The sequence below is a fragment of the Lissotriton helveticus genome, chromosome 10 (assembly GCF_964261635.1).
Source record: "Lissotriton helveticus chromosome 10, aLisHel1.1, whole genome shotgun sequence".
NCBI lineage: Eukaryota > Metazoa > Chordata > Amphibia > Caudata > Salamandridae > Lissotriton > Lissotriton helveticus.
This window is the reverse complement of record NC_136071.1, coordinates 153,100,617-153,106,616: the sequence shown is the minus strand read 5'-3', so window position 1 is coordinate 153,106,616 and position 6,000 is coordinate 153,100,617.

Below are 6,000 nucleotides of genomic sequence, written 5' to 3'. Positions count from 1 at the left end.
GATCCATTTCACAAGAGAATGCATAAAGGGCAGGAGAGGAAAGAGAGGGTAAGAGCTGTTTGTTCAAGTCACAGTTTTCAGCAAGTGAGGCGGAGCGAGACAAAAAGAGTCACTCACACTGCAAGTGACGCACATCACATAAGCGTACAGATCTCAGAGTGGGAGGTGGAGCCTCTGCATCCAGCTCACTGGGGCCCGCAAGTGGATACACACACAACGGGGGTAAGAATGAAAATGGATCTTCAACCATGTTGACAGCCGGGCTGGTTGCAAGAAGCGGTGCTGTGCATGGCCTGCTGCTGGCCAAGTGGTAAAAGAGCAATGAAAGCAACAATTTAAAAAAAGAGTTCTCCCAAACAAAGGATAAAGACTGAAAGCGCAAGGAAACTGTACTTGGCCGGTACTCCTCAGTCTTGAACGGAAGTAAGGTATCGGCTGAGCAAACGAGTTAGGAGGCAGCAATGAAGAGCAACACTGGAGTGAACCTATAGAAAGCAGCAGGTGGGACCAAAGTAATTTTATTGAATACAACAGGTCTGCCTAGTGCGCACTGCCTAGGTTCGACCTAAAAACCTCACAGGCGATCTACTCCAATTACCTCATCAGATACTCAACCAGCTCTACTACGTCAACTTGTCAGGTAAGCTTTGAAGATTCAAGGACTGTGAAGGCCAAGATGGGCATCTATGCAACCACAGAGTGTAGTCCCACAGGAGGTAGGAGGAGTAACACCATGAAGAGAGGAATTTTTGCACATTGAGCAATCAGTTTTAGAGGTACAAAATAAGCAAATAGACGCAATTCTGGACATTAGTAATAAGGTGGACAAAAGACTGTCCACTGTAAAAAAAAACACAACATTGATAATCTGACAGACGCCATAACATCTTTAGGGGTGGCAATCCATGACAATAGCATACATCAAAATAAAAGATAATGTAATGTTCTTCCGTGCATGCAAACTTATGGCAAAAATGTCAAACCTCGATATCTGTTTGGGGGTTCTTAGCAGAAGCACTATTAATATACAGTGGAAGATGGTCAAAGGAGTATGTCAGGTTACTTTATTACTGGAATTGCTTCAAATAATCCAGGCCCATTCCAGTAAACTGGCAGCCAATGGTCAGGAAAGAGAGGAGGCTTCTAGCCATAGTAGTTTTTCTGGGCCAGACGTTTAATGGGCACAGCATACTAGGAGTTGTGCAGCTGAAAAAGATGAAGAGGTATCAGAATCAACCAAAAGCCAGAAATTCTCCATCCAAACCGAGAATGAGACATTTATAAAAGTTAATTTAATAAACACAAACATTCTCTTAATTTTAAAATGAATATAAGAAAGAAAAATGTATATTTAAGACAGTTTTGTTTGATTTTCATTACTTAATGAATCCTTGTGTATCCTATGAATAAACATGGAAGAAAATTGGCTTAATATTAAAAAATATTTCTCAGTCATTAATTCTTTGATTAATAATAAATATACCTATGTTAGAAATAGTTCATAGCTATGTATCTGCAACGGTCCCTTCCTTCTGCAGCCCTTGTGGCATTGTACACTGGGTTATGGTGTGGTGATTCACTGTTATCATCTGAAGTCTCATCATCTGGCTGTACTGGCAGGTCTTTGCTGGTTGCAATGTTGGACACTTTGCTACGAGGTCAGTAATTAGAGTCTGCATTGTACACTTATTGCCTCATTGAGATGTTGGGTCTGAAACTAAACCGCCGACTCCTTGTCGGATTCGGTTCCGCCTGACCGACTATGATGCTTCTGAACACCGTTCGGAAGGCCTCCCATTGACTTCAATGGGAGCCAGTGTTACTGAGAACACAGGCTCTTATGGGGAAAATGTAGCGGGCACCCCATGTTGCCTGCCACACTGTCCACGGTTTTACAAGGGAGTCCCTTGGGTACCCTCTCCACCCAAAACCAGGCTGCTAGGGGCCCCCAAAGTCAGTTTTCGATAGTTTTTTTGTGTCAGACAGACAGAGTTGGAAAGGCTGTTGGAAGCCGACATTGTAATCGGTTCGTTGAGCTGTACAAATCAGCACTGACCAACTCTGATTCTTCTAATGCCGGTCGGAACCGATTCAAAATTCTCCTTCCAACTCTAAGCATCATAATCGGTCGGGCAGAATTGTTTCCGATCGAATTTGGCAGATGGGTACCGACACGATCTAGTGGAATCCGACTGTCGGTCGGAGGCTTTCCGACCAACAGTGTAATGAGCTCCTTTGATGTTAAAAAATGCAGACTTTTGAGATTCATGCATCAAAATTCAGTGGTACTTGCTGAACACATTAAAGCATGGTTATCATCTACACAACCTAGAAGTTGCTAGTCTAAAAAATTCCAACTGGGTTTGTTGCAATTGCTGAGAACTGTTTAGTTAATACAATGTGTTTGCTTATGTTAAGCAACAATGCATTTAGAAAAGTATGGGAAAATCTAGAAAGTGAGATCTGTGAAACCTATCATGCTATTGTTTCTGCACCCTGATAGATACTCAGTGCTAGAAGCTGGAGCTCTGTTGTCAATACTGGTCTATTGCTTCTACAAGATCCAAAATAACATTATTGGTCAGCCTATTTTGTAGAGTTAGAAATAAAATACTACTTTTTCTTATAAAAGGCCCAGTTGCTCAGGATCCATGGTAGGTCTGGCCCCGGCACATCAGGAGAAAAAAGCCTCAACCACCACGGTTGAGCCCAGTAACCCCTAAATGCCCCATGACTCTCTGAAAGGAGTCTGACAGTAGGTGGAAAGCTGTGGGGCACCTAGTGTTTAGGAGCCAAAGATACAGTGGTGGCATTGGTCATTTCTAGTCTGCATCAGTACTGCAATAAGTCTAGTTTTTTTTCATCCATGCACAAATGTGGTACGCATAGGCAATGGAGAACACAGCTTTGGGAATTGACTGCAGCACCATGTCCATAGATCAAATGAAGGATTTATGTAGGGACAGAGGGTGGAGGATTCCCAGGAGTAGGGAAAGAGAGGTCCATGCTAATTTAATTAGGGACCAGTTTGAGATACTGGGTGAAATTGAGGAGGCTGTAGCTGACTCTAGGGAGGGAACCATGATAGGAACCCAGGAAAGAGCACTGTGGATTCAGATTCTAGGATGGTCTTCGCACAAATATATCCCAGACACACGCTGAGTGTGTCCCCTACAGCATTTTCCAGTGTTTCACCAAGACACCAACCACCTTTAGTTTTTAGAATATCTTGGGTGTGTACACCACCTCGAATTTCTAGGGTATCACTGTCCTCAATTCCAGGAGTAAATCCCTTGTGTGGGTTGAGTCTAGCAGAGACCCTGAGCTTGCAGTGGGTACTTCAGAAAGCTAAGGGTTAGGAAGATGAGAAAGCCAGAGAGTTTGAGATGGAGAAACTAAGGCTAACTCACCAGGAACAAGATGCGAGGAGGAGGTAGAAAGACTAGAAAATGGCCCAAGAAAAGAAATTGTGAGAGGGAGAGGAGAAACAGAGAGAAATGGAAGGAAAACCGTGAGTGGGAGGAGAAACAGAAGAAAGGGAAAGAGAGCTGGAAAGGGAAAGGATTGCTCCTGAGAAAGAGAAACTTGGGATGGGAGCAATAAAACTTAGGATGGGAGCAATGACTAGGAAGAGGTGTGGCGCCGCGGCCAGGGCGACTGACGCTGGAATCTGGGGACCACGGTTCGATCCCCGGCTCCGGCGGCAGGTTAGCCCAGCACCATGTGACTCTGGGCAATAGCTCGCTTAATCTTCCCGACGGCCCCCAGAGCCTAGAGACCCTTACGGGTGATTGTGCGCTTTACAAATGTGGACTTTACTTTACTTTACTACTCCATCCGGGATAAGTGACCCTACTGCCAGTTCAGGCCAAGTTATGGCAAAGATTCCCAAAGATCTTGTGGATGTCTATGTGGAAGGTCAGGATATTTTGCAATGGTTTGTAAGCTTTGAGGTAGTTTGTAAAGCACATGCCTCAAATCAAGTGTCTAAGGCAGCTGCCTTAATGGGGCGGCCAGCATTGGAAGGAACAGCCATCATTGAGAGGATGCCTGTGGCAGAACAGATGGTCTATGACCAAATGAAGGAAGCTCTCAGGCGTTTGGGCTGAAGTCAGCTGAATGTCTGCAGAGATTCTGTGTCAGTGAGAGAGCGGATGGTATTCTTTTCAAGATTTGCACTCATGGCGTGAGTGAAATGGGTGGGAAACAGGGATGGGGGGGGGGGCAAGGATTTCCAGTCCCTTAACCAGTCGGTGGTGACAGAACGACTCATGGAGTGATCTACCTCACTTAGGCAATACCTGTCTGATCCGACAGTGAGGAATAAAACAAAACATAGTGTTAGCTGATAAATGGTCGGCTAACAGGTACACCAAAAATTAGAGAAGCATTGTTCTAAGCCAAAGAGGGAGAAGAACTCTCCACAGACTAGTTCCAAAGCGACGGGTTAAGGCCAAGGTAATTCTCATGGGACTCAAAGGAAGGCCCAGGAAACATGTGAATGGTAATGGTGTAACCGTGAAGGAGCATCATGAGAAGGGATGTTGAACCACTTGATGATAAAAAAGGATGGACATTTGAATATTTGTTTAATTGTTGTACTGCATTGTATAAAACACTGTTGCACCCCATGTCACTTTTTTCACTAAGTCACCTTATAAGTGTTTTGTGTCTGTAAGAGCCATAAAGAAGGGAATTATACCCATCAACTAAAGATATTATTTTGAATATACAAAACTGATTAATATTAGCATGGTGTGTTTCCTTATATTCATAGTGCATTATAGTACAACAGGTGTGCCAAATATTGGTCTAATACGGACCACACAGGTTTCACGATGTATTCATTACTGTTGGTCTGTGTGATATATACTTTATGACAAATTACTGCCAGATTTCACAAAGCAACTGTGTTACTCAACGATGTTTTTATCATAGGCGACCAAGGATCATGCAGGTGCACCGTGACAGACCCGTCTCATGGATTGCGATCATGTTTGACTGGGAGGGGCACCCGAAGAACTACCCTTATAGTGGTGAACGGCTACCTCCTTCACCAGGAGTTAAACGCAGTGGTGGCAGCTTAACATATGGTGATCAGTAGTAAAGAAAAGGACCTTTTTAACCTGTGTCATTGGAGTGAGGATGACATGCCCGCTCACCTTTTTAAAAGTTCTGCTGCTGTGTGCTTAACTCACCCTTGGGCTACATCAGGTAATGTGGAGTGCTGCGTAGCCCAGAAGTAGGGACTGCGCTGAATGTTTGTGTGCCTGGGAAGGGTACAGCACAGGGACACAGCAGTTCTCTGCAGAGCATGTGTGGATAGTGTATGCTCTTGGTGTATGTACGCCTGAGAGGAATGTATTAAATGAGAGATGTAATGCTGTGCAGTGCGTGTGCAATGAAAGCATATGTTGAGTGCATGTGTGCTTGCAATAATTACAATACATGAAGGGTGAGATGTTGTGCAGGGCGCATGCGGAGTGTGTGTGTGTGCTGGCTGTGTGTGTGTGTGTGTTTGTAAATAGCACACCATGTTTAAATATAGAAAAGCTTCAGTGCTGAATAGTGCATGCAGTGCAGTCTGAGTGTATGTGCTGAATGCATGTGTACATGTGAGGGTACAATTGAAGGTAACAGCGCTGGACATTAAGGGGTCCATTACGATGTCGGGTGGTTTGCCTCCGCCAGGCTGGCGGTGGCCACCGCCGGCCTGGCAGAGGCAAACCGCCTGACATCGCAAGCCCAAATCCCCCCGCCATATTAGGATGGCGGAGGGGAAGGGAGCGGTGAAAAACACCGCCCGCTTGTTTTCCGCACCGCCCGCCATATTACTATGGGCTTTTTACAATGCTTTTCCGTGGCGGCAATGCCACAACGGAAAGCCATGCGGTATTCACGCTGGGGGCCCCCTGTGGGCCCCCAGAGTGAAGGCCAAAGGGGGGCTGCCTTTGCATAATCGAAGAGGCAGGCACCGTGCGGTGCCTGCCGCTTTGATTG